General features: G+C 39.3%; 1 protein-coding gene across 10 annotated transcripts in view; it reads right to left on the minus strand.

The window, feature by feature from the left end:
* The window catches only part of NFIB (nuclear factor I B), a 428,132-nt gene that overhangs the window by 140,777 nt on the left and 262,487 nt on the right, over window positions 1–24,868 (minus strand). The window lies entirely within an intron of this gene.

A 24,868-nucleotide genomic window follows, 5' to 3' on the forward strand; every position in this document is an offset into this window, starting at 1 on the left:
TGCATTTTCTCATACAAGAGCCACTTCTAAACAATAACAGGACCCCTTAGAGCAACTGCTGAGGGATTACGACCCTGCCACATTGGGGATGTTCAGTTAACAGAGCAGCCACAGGTTAACTCTGTGCATGTCTGGTCTTCCCACTGCCACACACACAAAATGCACCGAGGTCCTGGGCACTTGCTCAATTATTTGCCACCAGGGTAGAAGACAGTCAGGTGTTGGCACACCTCTTACTTGTTGGAGGAAAGAAAAATGAATAAATCAAACCACCAGATTTACTGCACATCAAGGAAATCATTAAGAAAAGGAAAGCAAAGGTTGGTGAGTAGGAGGAATGAAGTCTGAAGGTCTATTTAAAGTCTTAGAGGGTTGACAATCAAGCCTCAGTACTAAATTCTTTTCTAAGATGGGCATCACCTTAGAAAATTTTATATTAGACAGTTAAGGGACAGAATCCTCAGACTCTTCCATGTCTCTTAAATGATGCATAGAATCCTAAATTTTGGCAAGTTCCTATTAAAAGTTGAGATGTTTATCTTGTTGTACTTTAATATTTATATCAATTCATTGGCCTTTGTACCATCTTTGGCACCGACAGGGGTCTCTAATCACAGAAATCAGGAGTGGCCCACCACCTACCTGCAGGGTTCCCTGAAGCAGAGCCCAGGGCTTCCACCAGTTCTCATCTAGCAAATTAACATGCTCAGCAGGGCAGGTCAAGAGGGCAGGCCTGCCTCTAGTTCCTTACTTCTGCTAACACATGCTACATTTGCTCTTGACAGAATAGCGCAGAAAGTCTTCACTTTTTAAGAACATCGAGGGAAAGAACAGGAAGCTTAAGTTGGGCATTTCCTAAATGAACTGCATTACTACTGCTCCTCAAAAGATCCTTTATAGACATGTGGTTTTCCCTAAACATAGTAAATCATGCTGAAAATGTGAAATCCATACAAATAGAGCTTAAAATATTCTCTTTCCAAATGCAAATAATAATTAAACCATTTATGTTTTTTCATGAGTAACTGGAAGCTGAAATTTCCAGATGTGAAGGAATTTCTCAGAAAGTGATCCCAAAAATTTTCATGAAAAACATCCAACAATCTGCCATAAAGAGGTTTGGTGACGTTTGAAGTTTGGCAGTTAGCTGTTTTGCTGTTATTCTTTAATATCTTTTGCAAATGACATATATTGCAAAGTGAGCATATGTATAAGATAGAATAAATTAACTGGTACTGTGAGCTGAAATATTTCTGTTTTAATTCCAGTCTATCAATTTTGATCTGAAATAATGACCCAGAGGGCACTTCCGTCATCATTAGCACTCACTCCAATGCCCAAAAGGAAATTTTCTCTGTAATTTATACATCATCTTACATATATAAGGCATCTATCAATTATAATTACCAAAACAAGAGCCAAGGGCAATGTTTTATTAATTATGTTACATGTCAGGAGAGGATGCTTTGAGAACTTCTGTGACTTGTGGGAAACCCAGATTTGAAGGCTGGCGCCTTTGACTCACTGAATGATCAAACCTCAGAGAAACCGCCCTGCAGTAAAATGTCAGAGGCTCACTCTCTAGATCGGATGGCAGAGAGATTGGTATCGTCAGCAACAAAAACATTACAAAACCTGTCAGAAAAATTACTGCAGTAAAAGTATTGGGAACAATAGCCTCACCATTTAAGAGAGAAGGTACCGCTCGGTGCAGTAGTATGAGAAGGAAAGAGCCTGGGAAGAGGACACATACAGGCACTTTATTAATCTTTTTAACATTTTTTTTACTTATTTATTCATTCATATGAAGTTTTAATTACTTTCGATTTCATACAAATACATTTAAATTAAATGTTATTTCTTAAACTAGGTGAATCATGCATTTGTTGAAATGTTTATATTTTTTATGACTTAAATATATCAAAAAATACATTTTTTTTAAACTGATCAAGAAGATTAGAATAGAAATAATGAGGTAAAAATCACTGGATCAAAGAATTGCAGGCAACCAAAAAAATTTTTAAGAAGCAGTAACTCTAAGGATGCACACTTGGTCTCTCTGAACAGACCTGGAACAACCTAATCTTTTCAACTTTCACTATGATAGGGGTTCAGATGTGGCAGACTTAATATTCAGGCCTCACAAGTGGTAGTACTTAATAGATTTATACCTATTGATGATAATGATAATTTCACTCAATAGCATATTACAGAGAATGTTACATAATTGAAAAACAATATAAATGACAAACACTAAGGTCAGGAAAACAACCTCATATACAGTTTTAAGAGTTCCCAAGGGGAACCTAGAAAGGAGATTATCACAATTATTCTGTTGAGGAGTTCTTGAAACAACTTCTATACAGACTTGCCTGTTAAAGTCTCACCTTTACTGACCTCCTTTCCATTCCCTTGCTCTGAGCCATCATGTATGCTGTTCCCTCTTCCTGGATCAACTTTCATTTTTTCTCTGTGTTAGCTTTCATCCTAGAAGCCTTCACTTACCTGGTGTACGAGTCTCTCTTCCTTTTGTTCCCATAAGATTTTATATGGCAACATTATAATCTTTTCCATACCTACCAAACTCCATTGGTTGTCTCCCTATACATACCCAACAGTTACCTAAGGTACACTAATTTCCATAAAGCCAAGGACTGTGTCCATCTTTTTCATTTTGCATTCCCACTGTCCATACACCTGCTGAGAGATTGGCTGAGCAAACTCCACACTATTCTAAAATATTTCTACTTCCCTTTTTAATTCAAAAGCTACACAGACCACTCCCACTATATTCATTCTCGAACACCAGGAAGTATATAGGAATATAAATACATCTGTATGTGTGTGTATCAATATGCATGGTTATCAGATGAAACGGTGACACAGAACAAATGACTTTCTTATAGGTACTACTTGACTAATACATTAAGGTAGGAGTTGAATGTTACTGACGCTAGTTTTTCTGGCATTTATCACTAACTCTTAACATTTTAATCCTCTAAATTCAGGATTGGAAAACTTTTAATGAAATGATCTGACATTCTATGGATATCATTTCAAACGTGGGTGGCCACCTGATAGAGCGAGTTCCGTATTCAGGAACTCAATACTTGTAGACACAGTCCTGCTCCTTATTAGCTAGCCATGGAGCCAGTGTGAGACCTTCAGTGCTGAAGGCCTCGGGTTCCTTATCTGTGAGTGATTAGATTAGATAACAAGGGCACCAACCAATGTTTATAGAGCTTTCAGTTGAAGACTTTGACATACGCTATCTCATCCTAAAAGATCCCTAGGGGATTTCACATGCTGTGATGTTGGTTTTATTCAAAACTACTATTTGGTTATAGCCATTTACCTAACCAAATCCAAGAAGTAAATTTGTTCAGATAATTAATTTCTTATTAGAAAAAAAAAAAAAGCACTGTTGTACTGCTGTAGATAGAATTGCTCTAATCTTAATGTGCTGTTGAATTACAATTAGGTGCTAAATCGCCTTCAAAGAACCAAGTACCTTTTGTTTTGCTGCTCACCCAGAAGCATCACTAGGACCTGCCTGATATGAAAGGTCAAGGAACTGGCTTTATTTGTACAGGGAGAAAGAAACAGTCACCCAGCTGTAGGAGTTATGTCACAAAGAGTGCCTGTCCCTGTTAGACTGCACCACTATCCCCAAGGCCTGAACTTTAACTACTTACCTCTACAATACTCACAGGGTTTTAAATGTAATTACTACTGAAGGCTCAGAGCATTTATTTAAACTGACATTAAAGAGTAAATGACTAATATTATATTATTTCCTAAAAGCAGGTTTTGATAGCAGACAGGAGTCAGCTCTGAAAGAGTCTGGGCTCTAATATAAAGACTATACAGGATATTTTTTAAAGGCAAATTTAAACCACAATAGTAATAACATAATAATCATTATAACTCCATCTTTCATTCCTATAACAAAGCTTAACAAAGACATGCATGTGCATTAGAGATCCTAATTTTACAGGGAACTGCTCACTACCAGCTAAACTGCCATTCTTGTGAATTTAAGGTTCTCTGTAAGGTTGATTATAGCTACTGCCCTTGAATTTATTTTCCAAAATTGACCACAAAATAAAAGCTTCTCTTTACAACTTCTCCTTGCCATTTTGTTTGCAATCTCCAGAAGAAGAACTCCTTAATTTCATCTTAAGAACTTTTTGTCAGTAATCTTTAGTGATTCAGACAGAAATTAAAATTGATTATTTGAATTCTACAACCTGCTTATGCGTGTAATTATCATAAAAAGTATGTTATACCCCAAATGCCTCTGTCCCCTGGGAATGTGGGAGAGGGGTTGATATGAAATAATCCATTTTCATCTCTCTAGGTTAAAACCCATGCATGTAGAGTTGCCTGGCCACTTAAAAACACATTATCTCATGCTGGACTAACCAACAGAGGAAGCCACTACCCTCTCTTAATAGACCAAACAGTCCTCACTTCATTGCTAGAATTAAATTCCAGAGAAATTTTTGGATTCTATTTAATGAATGAGGATATATTTTTCATGTGGTGTCATTGTTTTACTACTTCCCATGTTTATTTGGACAGATTCATAGCACTGGGTAGGAAATGTATTGGTTGGCAACTTCAGTTTTGGAAGAGAAAGTAAACACATGCTGATTAGCAAACAGTAAACTCTACTGTGTTTAATTTTGGCTTCACTTAAAAAAAAAAACACAAAAAACCACTATTTGGTGTTGTGTTCCAAGTAGGAGCATTTGTCCCTAAGTTCTTTCCTAACCCCTTACTGGATGGTTTCCAGAATTACTCTCATTTTTTTTTCCCTTCTTCCCCTAACACCAGTGGCAAACGCCAACATTATTTAAGAAAATACTTGTGCATATGGTTTCCTCCTAGCACAGATTTGCCATCCAGTTGAACAGTAGGGCCACTAACCCACACATACTAAACTGCAAAATTATGAACTGCATAAACATAAACAATTGTTTCCAGCCCTGATACACTCAAGGTAAAATCACACTTTTGAAAATCCTAGAAAGGCTACCTGACTGAAAACCATCGAGACAAGACCTGAAGCTGGTAATACGACAATAACCTAGAATTTCAAGTGCTCTCTTTAGGGCCAGTTTCTTCCACTTACCTCATTCTCTTGCCTTCTTGCGGCCTCCAAATTATCCTTCAAGCTTTAGCCATTCTTGGCTCTCTCTTCCTCCGTCTTCAGAGGCTCATGACAAGCATTGTCACCGAAAAAAATGAAAGGTTTTCACATACTCTGAAAACCCTAACAACTAAGATGTACTCCTGCCCATCAAGCACATACCCTTTTCATCATTTCTGAGTTCCTTTTCATAAAAGAAAACCAGCATTTGATCTTTTGCCCCTCGTGGTTAAAGTTCTCTTTTCATTATTCATTAGACTTTACATGATGCCTCTGAGGTGTGAACAATTTTATCCCCACTTACAAAATGGGAAAAGCCGAGGCATCCAGAAGTTAAATAACTTGCCAGATGACCCAATATAAGAGGTTAACACCATCTCTGGAATGTTTACACTGTTTGTTTATTCAACAGACATTTATTTGGGATCTAACAGGTTCTGCATATAATGTTCTAGGCCAGGAAAAAGAGCACAAGATGATCAAAGTCCCAACCCACACGAGGCTTACAGTCTAGTGGCAGTGAGAAACAATAAACCAAGAAACAAGTGACTATAAAATATGTCAGGCAGCTGTGGGGCAAATAGGACAGCAGGGCACAGCAGAGAGTCAGGGGATGGCAACAGACAGAGTGGAGAAGGCCTCTTTCTTTGGGCACATGGCATTTGAGTGGACCTCTGAATGAGGCAAGTGAGCAAGCCCTGCAGCACCTGGGGGAAAAGGGTCCCAGCAGAAAGAACAGGTAGTGAGACACCTGCGACTGAGCTGTGTTGGAGGAACAGAGGGAAGGCCAGAGCTGCTGGTACTCGGAGAGCAGGTGAGTGTGACCTGGGTGGGAGCGGGAGGCAGGGCCAGATCTTAGAGCATCTGGAGGTCACCATTTAGATATGGAGGCTGCAAACAAAAACGGGACTGATCTAGAGCAAGGTGGATACATAGCTCTCAATTAAAATGTGCTGTCTTAAAACGAACAGATACCTCTTTCTGCCATCAGGTAAAGATTGTATAAGCACAAACAGAGGAAGGGCCTAAGGGCTGAATTTTATATACTCTAGGAACAATTTTCACATTGCTTGATTCAGTCAAATACAAAGAAATTGCTAAACAGTATCCAGGGCCTAAGAGAGATGGAAAGCATTTCCTTCTATAAAGCCCTGTAGCTGAGGGCTTACATCCGCCTGGTCCAATCAGTTCATTTCTAAACAAAGGTAGGAAATGGCTGCATCCTAGTATTTCATTGTGGACTCATGAGTCAGTGCTTTGGAACTTGGTATCTTTGGGAGTGAGTGTCTATTCTTCACGTTTCTTGCCACAGGGGGAAAAAGGTACAGATAAACAGTACCGCAATTTCATCCTACTGAGATACAAATCTGTGGCCTTTTCCACCCTTCTCAAAATTAAACGAATGAATGAATGAAATGCAGGTTCTGATTTTTTTTCTTTTCTTTCCCTCCCTCTTTGGTTTCCTAATGCCCAGCTCTCCCTTGTGTCTCCTAAACAACATAAAGTCAACTGGTGGTGAAAGTACATCATGTGATAATTCTCGAAAAGCTGTTACATTATACAATGCAGTTTAACATAAGAAATTTGTATTCCACAAAAGCATCCCATTACAGAGGGATTTAAGAAAACAAAATCAAGAAATTTGTTGTAAAGAACAAAATGATTCCCCATAATTTAACCAAAAAGATTTGCAGCATTTTATTTTCAAAGTGTCAGAAGAGTAACTTTGAAAGCTATTTTTATAACAATGGTACAAGGAAAATAATATATAAATTCCAGTGTCTTTTTATAAAAAGCTCCCACCACTTCTGTATGCACAGTATATAATGAGCAAAAAGAGAAAATGGCATGCGTATATGTTCTCAGAATATTGTTTTCTAAATGAAAACCCTTCATAGTTATACTTAACCCAGAGCCTATCTCCTTTAGGACAAAGTACAGCAGCCTCTGTATGTACACAGAATTCCCATTTCTGAGGAAAGCCACAGAAGGAGCTACTTATTATAGCTGATCTAATATTAGAAGTCATTTATTACCTATAATGAAAAAAGGAAAGAAAAAAAGCAAGCTTTAAATGTGAATGAGAAAGATGGCCCAATTCTAACTTACATATAAACATCAGCCCAAAATCATCTCAATCAATTTATAAGGATATCCATGTGATCAGTGTGGCATAACCATAAGAGCCTATGAGATTATGAGAAAATTTTACAAACAGAGTATTTAACTAAACAAAGTGTGAATTCTTTTTGGAATATTGGAGAAATCTGGTGTTTTCTAACCGGGCAGAATGGATTACGAAAACAGTGAAAATATCCTCCAGAGAGTCAGTGAAAGAGTTTATGTGTTAAGGAGAATATTACACTTCACTTCTCCAAGGCAGAAATAAACTGAGAAAAAAACGTGAGGCAAAGGTGAGAATGGAGGGGGATAAAATCATAAAATAAAATGAGTAAGAATACAATAGTAAAACAAGAATATAATTTTAACTTATATTAGTTTTAGTCCTTCCATTAAATTATGCCTTAGAATTTATTCCTCTTGATTGTATTGCCAATTTCTCAAATAATACACTGGTAAAGTTCCAAAATCTCATTAGAAATATAAATTGCATGTATAAAGGTTCTTGTAGAGCCTGCGGAAACATTTTTAACTTATTCTGTAATATTATTTTCTTCGGCAAAATTGGACCTAAAGTTTGGAAAAATTCCTAGAGAGTGAAATCTCTCTCTCTCTCTCTCTCTTCTCTCCTTTCCTTCCTCCTTCCCTTCCTCCCCCTTCCCTTCCTCCCCATAATGATAATAATATCCCACTATATATTCAGCCATATATCTTTATGAGCCAATCTCCTACCTATTCCCCTATCCATACATGTATAATGCTTCCATTTTGAAGCATATGGCTGGGGAGCCAAAAGAATTTAAATTGCCTTCAAAATGTGCATCGCATTATAAATGGTGTGAAAAAAGATCTCACTATTCAGCTCTCAAGTTGGAGCATAAAGCAAAGAGGAAGCAACACAAGACTGCTTCAAACTTTATCCAAAAACTCAACAGCTTCACTTGTTTATAGAGGTACAAAAAGTATGCAACACAGTTTATAAAACAAGAACGACGTACTGTATGCAAAAGTAAAGTTAAAAGCAAAGTATAGTAACAGCCCTATCTTGTTACAAACACTTGGCAGAGTGTCTAAAGTACCATGGTCAAAAACACGATTCTGCCTGAATTGTACTTCTGCCAGAAAGCACTCCCTAAGTCCAAGTCTCTTTAGCCATCATCACCACCTCATTTGGCAATCTCTCCCACGCCTCAGTTCATCTACTCAAAACGACTCCACAGAAACACAGACAGCAGACAAACTCTCTAGCTCCACAGGCTGTGAGTATCACAATGAAGAAGCACTGGCAAGTGACAGTGTGAGATGTAGTTCTAAGGTTAGAAAGCCAGGACCAACTGTGCTCAGCCGCAAGGCTAATTTGCATATCACATTGAGCAAGGCTGTCTCCGTTTCAGTGATCCAGGGTTTCTTCTCTACCCTCACAGTAATTCCAAAGGGTCTTTCCGAGTCAGCAGCAGCTGAGGGAGGCAGCACGTGGTAGGAACACTCTTGGGCACCAAATACATTTTAAGCAAATGTATTCAGCAATAACCTGCCATTTCACCATTCTGGGCTGGGCTTTTGAGTAATTTCAGAACATAAAAGATGGCATCCCTCCCTACACATGCATAGGGCACCAGACGTTACCAAGGCTAGGCACATGTCAAGACTTAGTAACAAGTAGGTAAACAGACTATGTCGATATGGACATCTCTACAGTTGGCATTTGTATCTAAAAAATGGCAATGTGTAAGACAAAATATACATGTGGCAATGAAAAGATGAGTGGTGGGAGAGAACCAGCTACACACATTATTAATTTTCCACGGCATGTAAGATTTGGCTTCCAAATGTTTCTTAATTCGCTTTTCTACTAAGTAGCATATTACATAATTCAAAAACACAGATATTCTGATCTTAAGTTTACAGCTTGCCATATTTCCTAGAAAATAAACAATAATTAACAACAAATCTCAGAGTTGTCCCTACTCCCACCCCTTCAAGAAACCTTATACTTTGAAATGTAGATACATAAGCTACTTTTGGATCAGGGCCCACAAACATATGTTTCCAAAGGAATAATATATACAGGTTAGTCTGGTGTGTACCAGATGTAAGAAAAAGCAAATTCAAAAACAGAAATATCAGTATTCACCAGAGAAATACAGTTTTAATTAAATCTCATTCTTCCTTTCCTTACAGAATCTAAGAAAACAAAGCACAGGTCTAATTTTTAAAACTTTTACCTGAAAAAAAAAATTTCAATTTGACTCATGAATCATGGTTCCTTATATATATTAAAGGTTACAAAGACAATAAGCTGTCATTTAGAAACTGGCCTCTCTGAGCAGGCCTGCTACCATGTGCTGGTGTTCAACAAGAAGAATTTGTATAAAAAGGCCAGAAAGTTCCAAGTGTAGAACTTACAAGGTAAACTAGTCAGCAAAAGGTTGCAAAGCCTAGGCCTCAATTACCAAATCTTTAAGACTCTCAGTAATCCTAACTAATGAGTCTTTATTTTTCAGATCATTCTGAATGCAAAATGAACACACTGCCTGCACAATGAAAGAATGTATTCTTTTCTCATATATGGGAACATATATGAGCATATATATATATATATATATCAAAAACAAACTACCAATACCCACTCTCTAGAAGCTTGAAGTGCCTAAAGTTTGGGTTATATTTATCTTTTCCTCTGCAAGCCTACGAGGATTTGGTCAGACTTACCAAAGTTACTAAGAGAAGTCCTGTAGGAAGAAGTAGATTGAGGATTTAGATCACCCAGGCCTAACCTTTTCAGGGTACCATGATCTCTCCCCACTCCCCCTGTTCTATACATCAGAGATGTCCCCGTAGTGAAAGCCAAGTTTTAATTTAGAATTTAATAAAAATTGATTAAGCATCACAAAGCACAAACAAAGCTGTTCCATAAATCTTTCAGCCCTTTTTGTGCTAGGAGCAAAGCAAGCACTGTCTGCTGAAGCAGATGACAGATGCTGGCTTCAAGATAAGTATTATTTATACTTCTGTACCAGATTTCTTCTTATGCATATCTTATCATGCATGGGTATATGATCAACAAAGCAATTTTATATCAGTCAAAGACATTCAAATGGACCCTGGCTCCATGGGAATGCTTGAAAGAGTTCAGGCATAGGGTTCAATGAAACCAAGTCAGAGAAAGAAGAAAGTTTAAAAAGAAAAACAAATACTGAAACGATTGTTGTTTGAAATGTATTTTCACACACAGGCTAATGAATATATATGCCCTTGAAATAACTTTGTTCTGAACATATGCCTATGCATTTTAAATAAATGATGCCTGTTTGAAAGATAAGAGGGTTTACCAAATCTAACCACATCAAGATATGTCTATATTAAACTACAGTTATTTGCACAGTATGTAGGTAACAAGACAGCACCTTGAAAGAAATCCAACAGTTACGCGCAGCTCATTGATTTAACCAAGTTTGCGGATATTTTGGTCATGAAGACTACAGTTTAAAAACATAAATCTCATTCTTTCCCTCTTTACAGATACATAAATTAGGAAAACCAACCATTTGATGAAAATTCCAAGAGGTTTTTTGACTTCTAACTACAATATAGAGTGGACAAAGATAACCAATGACTTGGAAGAGAAGTAAAAGCAACTGATTTTACCTTTTCAAAAAGGATCATATTCTGTATCATAAGGTTTTTGAAAGCAGAGAAACTGGCATGTGATTCCAAAACAAATGTAATCCTGTAAGGGAAGTCCCGGTTGGCAAGAAAATGGCAGTGTTGACCCTCCTTCTCTCCCGTAATTCCTAAACTCTTAGTTTTGCTGTTACTGTTATTGTTGTTCTTTTGAGGGAAAACAAACCGGAGATAAATGAGTCTTCAAATCCAACCAGAAAATCAATCTATGGTTGGATTCACCTAATTAAGGTTCAAAAACAAACAGCCCTGTGTTCATCTACTTCTTTCCACAGCATCTTATTGCCTTTCATTTCCGTTAGCATTTTCTTTGTGGCAGTTCTGTTTGAGAAATCTAAGCATCATCTCAGATGGCCTACAAGGTGGAGATATTCATCCACTCCAATGCCAGGAAACCCCAGCTGGTGAGGCTGGAGTGGGAGTAAAATATCTGGGTGAGGACCAGAATCCTTGAGGCTCAAAGGTTTCCTGCATAAGGACTAGATGAAGCGACAGCCGTAAACATACACCAATGCATTAAAATGGCACTAGAAGCAGAATTAAACTGTCTGGTTTCTTAGAAATTACCGTATAGTTATCTCTTGAGAATTAGCAGCACTAAAATAGGATGCGCAAATCATTACTTTTATGTGGTAATACTAATCTATCACATGCAATAATTTTTCTTTCCTGAATTATATATGAAAACACATCTATAATAGTACAGCCATTATGAGCAAATATTTTCAGAAATTGCTATTGTGTATGTCTCTTAAGCATGCAACTCCACATGGAATCACTAAACAAAATAATTGCTAAAAATATTCAGATTTCTATTTCCAATTTAAGTAACTCCCTTTATTATATAAAAGTCAAGTTACAGAGGAAATGGCAGATAAAGATGGCTTTTAAGTGACCTTATAATAGAAAACAAAGTTAAAATACACACCACATACTAGTGCAATCAGATATATTGCAGTAACTGATATATTTTGAATCCACTAATTTAAATGAGAGAAGTTCAAAAGGAAAGTACCTCAACCACATATTCTCTTACTCATGCCAGGTACAAAGAATTACACTTCTACTGAGTTAACTTTAGCAGATAACTTTAACTTCCATCATATCCACAGACTACCTTGCACTAGTTACTAGTTAAATAAATAAAGTAACAACTTGGTATTCTTTGCAGCGTTTCAAAGTTCACAAAACATGCCCAGTTTCAACACTTATTAACTGTTGGGCCTAGAACAAATTACTGAGGACCTCTGAGTTTGAATCTGCAGGTCTGTTTAAGGATAACAGGCTTAAGGTTTGAATTAAATAAATGAAGTAGGAAAAGCATTAAGCAAAGTGCCTGGAAGGTAGCACATACTGAGATACCAGTAAATACTATTATTTTTATTCTTGTTGCCATTATTCTTATTATTATTAAAGTTACTTCTATAGTAGAACTCTCTGGCCAGACACTGAACCTCACATGTGCCTAATTTCTCCTCTCTTGGATTCTATGGCATGGAGCTGTCCTGATTTTCCTCCTAGTTCTCTGACTGCTCACCTCCATTCTCCTTTGTTAATTCCAATTCTTCTATCATTTCCTTAAAAGTCAGCACTCCCCAAAGCTACATTCTCACCCTCTGCAATTGCAATGCAACCTTTAGCTTCAAAGGGTTGGGATAACACAAAGCTAAATTCAGGCCTGTATTTTCACTGCCTGTTGGACATCACCCCTCGGGACCACTAAGCAACCAAAAAAAAAACCAAACCCATCCTCTGACCTCAACACTCAGTGGTTCTTTCACACTCCTTGTCTCTATTAAGGGAATTAACTTATACCCTGATGACCAAGTAAAAAAAACTCAGGATCACCCCCAGCTCAATCTCCCTGCACCCAGAAAATGCTCTCCCCTTGCGGTTCCTACCAATGCTACCTTTTCTATGCTCTCTTGCTTCTCTCCTGACTTTTACAACAGGCTAGGTCAGCTTGGTTGTGTCCAACAAATAAGAACAGAACATTTACGATGTGCCAAGCACTACTGTAACACTGTGAATGCAAAATAGAACAGGATGCAACAAAACATAAAAAAACATACAGCCCCCTCTCTCAAGGTCTTTCATGTCCAGTAGCAGGAGAGATACGTAAACAACTAATTATACTATGATGTTATACAAGCAATAACAGGCACATATTAATTATAGAAGTAGGAGTGATTACTCCATCAGGACAGGTCAGGAATTACTTTACTGTGGACGTTGCTCCAGAACAGCATGTTAAGGATGGGCAGGGGTTAATGGGTGCAAAAAAAGAAGGAAAGGCATTTCACGTAGCAGGAACTGCATGTGCTAGACCTCTAACTTTAGGCTCCCTGTCCTCCAAATCAATGTGTTAAAAACTGCCTGTCCAAACCCAGAGCTAACCGTAAGACCCTCAAGGGCTTTCCACGGTCTCTAGAATAAGATCCAAGTACTTTGGATGGGCAAGGCACTTGAGGGGCACCAAATTCTACCTCAGTTAGCTGGGAGGCAGCTTCCACGGCTCTGCATCATGCCTCGCCTCACATACAGCCGCAGGTTGTCAACCTTCACACAACACTGTGTCCCAGCCTCAGAATGCCCCTTGCCCTATACCCTGTGAAATCCCACTTATCCAGTGATATCGACATTTAAGTTCACTTTTCTGAAGTCTTCTCTGGTTGACCCTGAATTAGTTCTCCCTCTGCACTTTCAGATCCTTTGTTAATGCCTCTATTTCCATGCATCTGACATCTGGATGTGTAAAGTGAACACCCATGTTTTTTCATATTTTCTCAAATCTGTTGCTCTGAGAACTTCAATGAGTAATTTAAAATCACTTCACCCAAAAATAATAAATCAGTACTAGAAAATACCCTATTCCAAGCCCTCTTATTTGGTGCCATTGACAAACCTAAAGGGCTAGTGGGGAATAACAATGTAGATGTGTGGTTCCTACAGAACCACTAGTATCCTACTGCCATAGATGAACTGTGTCCTCCCCAAATCCGTATACTGAAGTCCTAACCCCCAGTGGAACTGTATTTGGAGACAGGGCCTTTATGGAGGTAATTAAGGTTGGATGAGGTCATGAGGGTGGGGCCAGGACATAACAGGATTAGTGAGAAGAGACCCCAGAGAACTAGTTCTCTCTCTCTCTCTGACATCTGAGGATGCAGGGAGATGGTGGCTGTGTGCAAGCCAAGCAAAGAGCTCTCACCAGAACCCAACCATGCTGGCACCTTGATTTCTGACTTCCAGCCTTCAGAACTGTAGGAAAATAAATGTCTACTGTTTCAGCCACTCAGGCTCTGGTATTTTGTTAAGGCAGCAAGAGCTGACTAAGACATATCCCCTAGTTAAAAGAACTGGAGCAGTCCACCATTAAGTGGTGAGACTCTGGTGCAATGCTCAGTACATACAACCTTTCAAACAGACCAATTCATCTCCCAACAGCATAACAGTACTGCTACTAGTTCACGGACAGATAACTCTAAGGGTGTAAGGCCTTCCATGAGTCATCCAGCAACACAGGGAGAGTCAGTGACCATACCTGGAACAGGATTCTACAGTCCTGGCTTTCAAACCCCCATCCTAGTAAAGAAGCCTAGTCCTCTGCACACAGGAAATCGTACCAGTCATCTCGGCCTAAGGGGCCTGTCACTGCACTGCCTCGGGCTGGGTGGGCTCTCTGACACAGCTGGGGATGCTGCAGGGCAACAGGATGATCAAGTGTCTAACCCCACCAGAGCGTGGGCTTTGGAGACGGAAAGCTGGGGGTTAAAGGCTACTACCCACACACTAGCTGGGTAGCTCTGAATGGGTTGTAACATTTCACCAGATATCAGTTCCCTTCCATTAAAGGAGAATTTTCAAACTCACCGTGTAGTATTATTGTATCGGAAATAAGGCAAAGAAGCACAGAGCCCACTGTGTGGCATACAGTCAGGACTCGCTAATGAGCAGGTGCCATGCCTTATGCCAACAAGGCATCAACAATTCCATTCTCACCTAAACCAAAAGCAGCAACGGGGTGGTTTTCATTTCTGTCTGCAATGGATTTCTATCCATTGTTTTGTTTGGTTTGGGTGGTGTCTGCATAGTTACTACTTCCTTTAGTAACAGCACATTAATTTTCCTCTGGGGAGCCACCTGCCCCCACTCTCTGAGGTGGTGTGGTTTGGGTGTCTTTCCCTCATCCTTTCTCGCCAAGAGCAGCCAGGTTCGGCTCGGGCCTTGCCAGGGAGAAGGCTGCACCACTTCAGTGACTGTCTCAGGGTGGACAAAGGAGAGCCAACCCAGGAACTTTTGCTGGAACTATAGAAAAGGGAACACTTCCTTCCCCACTGGGATTGCTCGGCTGATGGAAGGTAAATGTGGGAGCTCAGCACCAGGAAGGGACATTCTGCCTGAGAAGGAAGGTAACACAGAGGACAGCCCAGGAAGGCAGTCTGAGAACCATCCTTCATGACATCATCAGAGCACTGGAATCAGGCTATGTCTGAGGCTGAACTGGACTTTTCAACTGCATTGGCCAAGAGCATCCCTTTCTCTCTCAGCCTGAATGACTTTGGTTTCTGATGCCTGCAATTACTTACTACACAGCCCAAATGCCAGCAAGAACTTGACACCTTTCAATGACCAAAAGGGTCCCTGAAAGTGAACAGAAAAAAAGTTAGGAAAAAGGAACAAAGTTGTATATGCACATTTTTTAGGAAATGTCAGGGGGTTATTACACACCTCAAAAGTGTTAGTTACATTAGTGGATAAAACTACAGCAGTGCCCATGTTAGCAGCAAGACTGCTTGAGACATTGTTTACTTCTTAAAACATTTTAGAGCCTGGTTCTGGAACCACTGGGTGTGCACAAAAACTAGGTTGTCAGTGGCATTTTAATATGACAGGAAGAACAACCCATAAGATAGCTCTAATTTAGCTGAGTTATAGTACTAATAATAATAAGAGATAACTTTGTTAAATTCTTACTGTGTCAACTAAATACTTTATATTTAGTATTTCCTATCACATATAAACCCTGGGGAGTAGATATTATTATCTTCATTTTACTGATAAAGAAATTAAGGCTCAAAGAGCTGAAGTCCATTGCTCAAGTTTAAATAGTAAGTTGTAGAACTGAGGTTCAACTTGAGATCTAACTTGCTCATTTTCTTTCTAAGAAATGGTATTACCCGGAAATGTCACAGCTATATAATAAGATTCCCTTTTTTTATGTCCCTATAGCATCATTTGCCTTTTCATCAAACTATTTAGCATAATTGATCCTTCTGCCTTTATTTCTGTGATCATGAGACATTTTTTCTCTTATTGGACTATAAGCTCATTGAGTACCAGACTAGAACACAGCTTTTGCACATCACTGAGTATTGCCTGGCAAGAGTTGATGCTCATTAAGTACTGTTCTTCCTCCCCCCAACCCCCCCCAAAAAAGGAAAAGAAAAACAGGGAGGGAGAGAAGGAAGGAAAGAGGAGGAAGGAGGCAAAAGAGAAAAAGGAGTAGGGAGGGGAGGAAGGGAATTCTACACCCCCTGCACCACTCCTCACGACCCCAAGCGCTTTCTTGGGAGAGTGAGGGCCTAGCGGCAGTGGTGATGGTGTCCTCCACACACAGGGATAGAGAGACGAATTCCTGAACCTGGCAGGAACATGATCAGGAAGGGCCAAAGTCTTGTGGATATTTTTACTGGCTCCTACGCCAAACCACGCCCAGCAGGAACAAACAAGCTACAAAGTCTCACCTATTTATAAAGCCTCATTCAAAAACTCTAGTACCTTTCATCTTCTTTTAGCATGTCTGAGGTGACAAGCCGAATTAGAAACTCACCAAGACCTTCCTTTACCTGTGTAGCGGTAGCTGAGAGGCTGCCACTCCAGATGCTAAGCCCTGCCATGAAAAAGGACCCTTTCAAAGCTCTGGCCTGTCAAGCATTATTGTGCTGGGAGAAGGGACACAAGAGGTGGAGGGAACAAGAGAGTCCATTAAAAAATATCTGCACATGCATTTTCTCTCTGTTCTCTTTATATAAATGCTTTGAGGAACAATAATGCCTCCAGGCTAATATCACAAGCCTCTCAACATGAGAGAGAAATATGGCTTGTTGGAAGAAAAGATTAGAGGAGTCTTGACTCCTCACACCTTGACTCAATAGGAAAAAAGAGGTCCAGAACCTTAGCTCTTGCCATGAAAACTCCCAAATGTGCATGAAGATGCCCCATACATCACTGTGCTCCCTGCCGAAATCTGACTGCAGGAAAGAGGGTTAAAGCCATATCAAAGAACTCTGGTGTCCAATCAAGACTGTCACAACTATCTACAGAAAAGAGAATGTGCCTTAGGAAAAATTCCAGTATAAATCAAGATTAAACATGCCAAATCCATCACTGGGAGTACAGCATATAGAACTTTTTGGTCTATCTTAACTCTATCAATTGTATTTTATCTTAACTCTGTGAGAGAAGGAATAAGTCACTAAGGTATCACCTTTTCCAGTAAAAGATAAGCAGATAAGCACATTGAGAAGTCAGCTTTATCCAAAAAATTGGTTTCCTCTGGAATATGACACACTGACTACAAATATTCCCTTTCTCCTAGAACATTCTGAATTATCCAGTTTTTATTGAAAGAATATGCACAGAAACATCTCTCATAATAAATAAACATTAAATGCTATAGTTTTTCAAAGGTGTCTCTTAGGTGAATCTATTCCCCAGGGATGATAGGATGCAACATCTGACATTTTACATAATTTAAAACTACAGCATTTTATTTTTAAAAAATACAGACCTAGAAACTTCAAGGAAAACCCGTCCACTGGCATTCCTTTGAAACATACATATAAATGGCTTTACAGTGTTTTTCCTTGCCTGTGGGTGTTTGCTGTGCAAGAGAGCCATGCTGTGTGCAATGATTGAATGAGGAATTGGCAACTTCCCTCCAAAGTTTTATCTAACTGTGTGCCAATACATAAGGAAGACATGATAATATGTACAGTAGCTAAAGAGTTAACCTTTAGCAACTCTGCTGAAAAATCCTAATGGCAGACTGCCCATCATTCTTTTAGACAGTGCTTGTCAGGAAAACGAGGGCAGCTTGTCCAGCTCAGCAGTAACTGATTACTAGTGAACTCAATGGGGCTCCCAGCCAACCCCTGAGATTGCTGCCAGCCCCTTGGGTATTCAAAGGCCAAGTTCCAATGTGGTTTACTTTGCCAGAATCACATGATGTCAGTGCTATTTTCTCCTGACCAGAATAACCAGTCATTCAGGTTACCACGAATGGTATCAGTGAGGGAGGCTGCCACTTCACTGTTAGAGGTCACATAAACACTGAGGTGCTGCGCCGTCCCACCCAGGCCCAGGGGCCTGCGGGGCCTCCTGGAGGAGGGTGGCTAATCCCCTTCATCAGCTCCAGTGACCCAAATCCTGCACAGCGTCCTGCACACTGCAGTCCACTCCATGAGCAGGAATTACACAGGCTCACTGGACGGGGCAGACTTAACACACAAAACAAACAGATCCAACTTTCATAAATAACCAGCTGGGCAGGGAAACAACAGAAAAACGGGCCTTGGCTTTCACTTCTATTACACTACTTAAGGTTTAATAGGCACACTGCACAGATTCTGTGGGATTTATTCAGCTTTATCCACACGGGCCCACATTCTTTGCATGGTAGTATGATATTAATTTTTACATCTATCTGGAGATTTTTCTGTTGCTACAGGATTTGCCAAGGTGCATGCATTCAAGGGGTCATCAGTGTTTAACACTGTGGTTACCCTTATCTCCCAGTGAGAGAAACCATTTCACTCCCCCAACTACAAGGCAGAGAATGAAAATAAGATCCGCCTTTTCAGCTTTCTTCCTCTTGGAGAAAATGTAAGTGTCAGGAACAACAAAGGGATTGGAGTAGCCAGTGGACTGTACTTGAAAGTCCATTTGAAACACCCAGAACACATTCCCCAAAGTTTTAAGCACCTTGAAAGAGTTCTAATTTTCCTCTTTATTATTACTTTCTTAGAGTACTATGAAACCTACTTAGATTAATTCATTTTAAAAACTCATTTTAAAAAGAGATATCTTGAGAATAATTAAAAATTTTTAAATATTGTACATAAATTTTTCTATTGTATCATCATTTTTCTAGCTTTTCATCTTTTCTTTCTATCAGTAAATAAAATAGTCAAGTTTTAAGTGCTGAGAAAGAATATGCAGTAATGTAAGAACCATGATTTTTAAATATTTACAGTTTTAAAAGAACACAGAAGTTACTTCAGTTCTAATAATGTCAAAGAAAAATAAAGAATGTAATAATTCCATTAACTGCACTATTAGCATAAAGGACAGGACATGTTTGATAAATGAATGAATGAATTCCCTATTATTCACTACCGGTACACTCTTACTACATATTACCTTAGGGAAGCCTCTGAGCAAAGGGATTGAGAGCAAGATTATGAAAACAACATGTCTTAGGGTTTAGTTATACCTTTATATGTACCTCTCGGCCACAGCTTTCTTGAGGGGGAAATAATGGCCTTTCCGTCTTCTTGCAGCGAAAGATTGCATCTATAACAATCATCTGTATTAAATTCAGAAAAACTTTTACAAGCAGAAGTCAATCTGTCAAGGAAGTTGTGCAGTAAGAAAAGACTAGAAAGGAATAGATGGGTGGGTGGATGGATGGATGGATGGATGGATGGATGGATGGATGGATGGGAGGGAGGAAAGGACATGGGAAGGGAGGGGAAAGAAGATTCTTAGGAAAGAAGGAAAACAGATCCCTAAAAATTATTTTTACATCAATGCTTCATAATTTTCATTCATTCCATCCATGAAAAAGTTTAAGTATATTGGCAACAACTTCAAAGCCAATGCTATCACCAGTTATTCAATCAAAATCAGGTGCTACAGTTAGCTCTCCCCGATGGTTAAAGCTCATCTTTGACTATTCAACTTGTCTTTTGTCCTGGTCTTTTATTCCTTCTCAGATGCACCATCATATCATACCTCTAACATAACGTCTTTAATCAACTAACAAATGTTTGAAAGAAAGCAGCTTTCTAGATACAAGTTCTTTGGTGCAAAAGGACTAAGCAGTCACCACCAATTAGGTTATAGCTGGATAATTTGAGTTTTCAAGATGACTATTGCAAGGAAGGCTGGAAATGTACAGAGAGAGCAGAGCCTTTAGGTGCATAGTTTTCTCGGACTAGGACAATATAGCCCAAAAAGTACCGGGATGAAAAAAGCAAACGAGACATTGATCCTTTGGACAAGGAAGAAATAATGCACAAATAAAATGTTTTAAGCTAAGCTGTCTGAAGTTCTCTTTCAAGAATAAGTAATACCTTGGGAGCTGCTTCTGGATATCTCTGGGGAATTAATACAATAAATACAAATCCCTCAAGCCAACATTCAAGGCTCTCTGTAAGATGACCACAATCTATGTTTCCCGTATGGACCCCTGCTGCCCCATGCCCACCACTCATCCACAGATTCTGTATTCCAGCCACATTGCATAACTTCTTGTGCATTTTCCTAACCTCTGGCTTTTGATCCTGCTGTTCCCCTGGTCTAAATGCCTCCCCACAATTGCCAAAACCCGTTTCTTGAGGTCAGTAAAAATGCCACTGCTCCATATGTTCTCTCCTCCCCACAACCAGATGTGTGCTCCTCCACTGCATTGCAGAGCGCCACATTTATACTGCTCTTAAAGACCAGCCTAATAATGGCCTTGCATTATTTACTGATCTTATCTTCTCCACCAGACATAAGCACATAAGCAGGGAGACATGCATCTTCAGGGACTTGCACTCAATAATTGTTTGCTGATTTGAAGTGAACTGATGAGGCTAATTTATTTTACAGTACTCCAGTGCATTGGTCCTCTAACAGCAACTCAAAGGCCTTCCACTGATCCAAAAGCTCATCTGTTGTAATTCCAGTGTTTATAATAACACACAGGTATCAGAGATAAATAATTTAAATATCACATATGTATTAATGTATCACAAAGTGCAGAATCACTGACCTCTTCATTGGAATTAGGCTTTTTTTTTCACTTTTTATTGCTTAGTTGCAATTCTGTGTATGCATATAAGTGTGTGTGTGCATGTGTTTGTTAAAAAGCAGAAGCTAGAGGGCTAAGTGACAACAATGAAAACAATGACTTTTACCCCTCTTCAGTGAATTTCAGACAAAAACATTTAAGTGCAAGCCTCGACACATATGAAAGTACCAACTTGCTTCCAAATTTCAAATGAAATAAACTTGATGCAACATGAAGAGTCAACTCTTGGGTACTTTTTGTCTGGCAACTGCAAGAGAATCTTGCTGAATTTGTTGAGCATTTTCCCTCGAACACATTAATGGCATATCTTTAGGGTACAACCACATGGGGACTAAATCCCAACTGTAATACATATTAGTGATTTTCAGCAACCAACTTCACTTTGTTTTGCTGTTCTCATTCAATGGATATGTGGTCAGTGACTCAGGGCATGACAACTTTCTTCATATTAACCAAGCATGATATAAAAGTACAGGGCATACTGATGGCCAGGTAAGAATCAGATCTAATATAATTAACATGGGCATGCCCTTCAATTTATATTAGGTGCTTTACAGGCAGTAACAGATAAACTCTCCTAAAATCCTTTAAAAAGATAAAAAATTATGATTCATTTTTATTGATGAAATAGCCAGAGTGTGGGAAAGTTTCACAAGGTCATTAAAAATTACCTTTAAACAATCCAGCTCATTGATGGATCCTGGTATGTTTTGTAGAGATTTAATTGATGACAAGGACACCATATATGAGAAATGATCAAGTAATGGTTTGAATGCCTTTGCAAAGCTCTAGTCCAACTCTATCCTGCTTAAGTTAGCTCTAGATTCAAGGGTTCTACATCCTCCTCTCTCCTGGGTAGGCTTATATAGAAATAAGGAGGAGCACAGATTCTGGAATTAAAGCACCTTATCTAAATCTACCACTTATTAGCTCTGTGATCTGGGAAAGTCCCTTTACTTCTCCCTCATGTGTAAAATGAAGCTAATAATGGTACCTGCCACCATATGGCTGTTGTGAGGAGAAAATGAAACATTCTATGCAGCTGCTGTTTTACCAAAAACATTCATCTTGACCTACTTTTTCCAGAGGCCTCAAAGCAACAAAAGTACCTATCAAACTGCAAAGTGGTTGAAGTTGAGGGTGATGGAGGGGGGATTGAATTGTTTGCCTTAATAATCTGTTTTCACCTTCCATCTCATACCAAAATACAGTTACACGGGGGGAAAATGTAGCCAAGAAACATATTTATTAACCATATACCCATTCTGCAAATTTAGAAATAAATACATTTCCTTAAAAATTTTAACTAGACAAGATTGCCTCTTTTAAATATATATATATCTTTAGTCCACACTACCAATATAAAGAGAATGAGGGAAGAAAAATCAGGAAGGAGAGAAAGACTAACAGAAAAATACAAAGGATAAAGAAAGGAAGGGAAGTGAAATATAATATTCATATTCCTGTCCCCAGTCCACTAACTTCCAAAAAGAAAGAGAACCTGTCATACCATTAATGTATTTTAGAAACACTAGCCTTTTTGGCAGCCAGTTGCAGAACCATGAGAATGATGGTTACTTACTTAATAACCATGAGCTCATAAAATTGCACCCAAGGTGACAAGACCAATGGGAGAGGAAGGTGAGGGAGGGTGGGGTGGAAGGTGGAGGATGATAATTCTCTCCATCATTTCCCACTGCAAAACCTGAAGAGATAACCCAGCATTCTCAGGCTGCTAACTTCCAGACCCCTACCTCTAACAAGAGCCCCATGGCTGGGTTTAACCTGGCCTTGCTAGGTTCTGAGGAGCTTCTTGCCCAGTTCTGAGGAGCTTCTGCTCTGCCACATCAGAACTGAGCAGAGGAGTCAAGCTGCCTTCATGTGGCCCAGAAGCAAGAACATCTCGAGCAAGGGCACAACTAGTACCAAAGACTCAGCCACCTTGATGTATTAGGCAGTTTTGCCCCATGGTTTAGCACCAAGGGCCCTGATGCCAGACTGCCCTGATTCCAAACCAGACTTAGACACTTATTAGTTGTTTGGCCTTGTGCAAGTCAGTTAGACACAGAGCCTCAGGCTCCTCACCTGTAAAATGCAGGTAAAAGCAAGGTTCTTGTGACTATTAAATGAGATGATATGCGTGTGTGACTGAGTACAGTCCCAGAATGTGGTGAACATGAGGTGACTGCTGTGCCTTATTCTGGTGACTGCACAGCTGCGAAAGGCTGCCCGAGACTGGAGGTAGCTCTCTGACCAGCTGGACGTTAGACTGTGAGTTCCCCAGTGCCAGCAAAACCCAGCATCCCCAGTGCTTGCTCGGTGTTGAGTGAACAAGGAAGAAAACCTCAAATATCTTTCAGTAATAAACAGGTAATTCCAGGGTTGAGGTCTACAGTGCACCTTCTATGGTGTCTTTGTTCTTATATTATTAATACACACAAGCTGAATTCTTTGTTGCAGTGCTCAAGAAAAAATAAGAGTTTTAAAAGGGACAAGATTGTTTTTTTCAGAGTGTTATATCAGTATCTCCTATAATTAGGTTTTGCCTAAATAATGAGATTCACTAAACTGTCTGAACAGTGTGGGCTTTTTTTTTCCTCCCCCATTTATGTTTTTCGTGGCTGTGGCTGTTGTTGTTCTCAAGCATCCACGGGTTCTTTTATGGACATTGTAAGCTGTAAAAGAACCTCTTTGATGACTCATTTTAGAAAATAAATTCAATGGAAGCAAAGGTACCACTTATCATTACTGAGAAGTTTCATTCAGATCTACTACTTTTATAACTGCTCTGATCTAACAGGGCAATTGATTCCAACATGCAATTTAACCAACAGGCTGTTTAACCTTGGATGCTTCTTATTAAGGGAACAATGCTTTCCGGATTATGCTGAATAATTCAGCCCTTCCAGTCAAAGAGCTTTGCTGGTGGGTGAGAACAGGATGCTGTCAAAGTGTCTAAGAACATTTCTACACATCTAGGGTATGTGGCCCTGTGCTGCTTTCCCAGACAGGCACTCCTAGCCAGGGCCCTCCTCTGCCATGGGGCAAGGAGGTGGCCTAAAATGAGTCCATACTTCTTGATGAAGACTGATGAGATCTCACTACTATGTGCCCCCATGAGTTGTCTGTCTACTGCTGCTACTAACAATATACTTTTTAGTTTGCCCCTGGATATCTTACAGTGGAAACCATTCCAAATGAAATTTTGCTGGAAGTTCAGTATGAACGGGGTAACTACTCTGAGAAATAGTGCTATTACTTCAGCTGTTTACTTTTCTATTACATCCTCATTTCGGAAATAATTTTCTAAAAAAGTTTTACACTGCGGCTTCATAAATCAAATTAGTATGGATGTCATTTTGTATTAAAGCAGGTCACAGGGAAACATTATAATAATAATAGACATAAATGCACATGTACACATGCATATTCACACAAACATAAATACTTGCTCAACTTGAAAGTGAGCCTTGGGGCTAACAAAGTCTGTGGCTCTTCACAGAACCTTCTTTCTAGGATCAGCCTTCATTTAGGGGCTCATACAGCATATCAGTGTTTCCCCAAACCAGTGTTTCTGAGGTCCATGAAATATCAACGAATTTTCTACTAAGGGAAAGGTAAAGTTCTGTAATCAAATTTGTAGCTTTGCTGAGGACAAATGTGAATCACAGGCATGCAAAGCTGGAGAGAATCACTTAGGTATTGCATGAACCCCACCAACTATCAAGAGCTTACATCTCAGAGTGAATATGTTGCTCTCCCTCTCTGTTCACTGTTACACATGAAGTGATAACATTGTTTCTTTGTTTAAAAAACAAGAGATCACT

Source organism: Manis pentadactyla, chromosome 3, assembly GCF_030020395.1.
Source record: "Manis pentadactyla isolate mManPen7 chromosome 3, mManPen7.hap1, whole genome shotgun sequence".
Lineage (NCBI taxonomy): Eukaryota > Metazoa > Chordata > Mammalia > Pholidota > Manidae > Manis > Manis pentadactyla.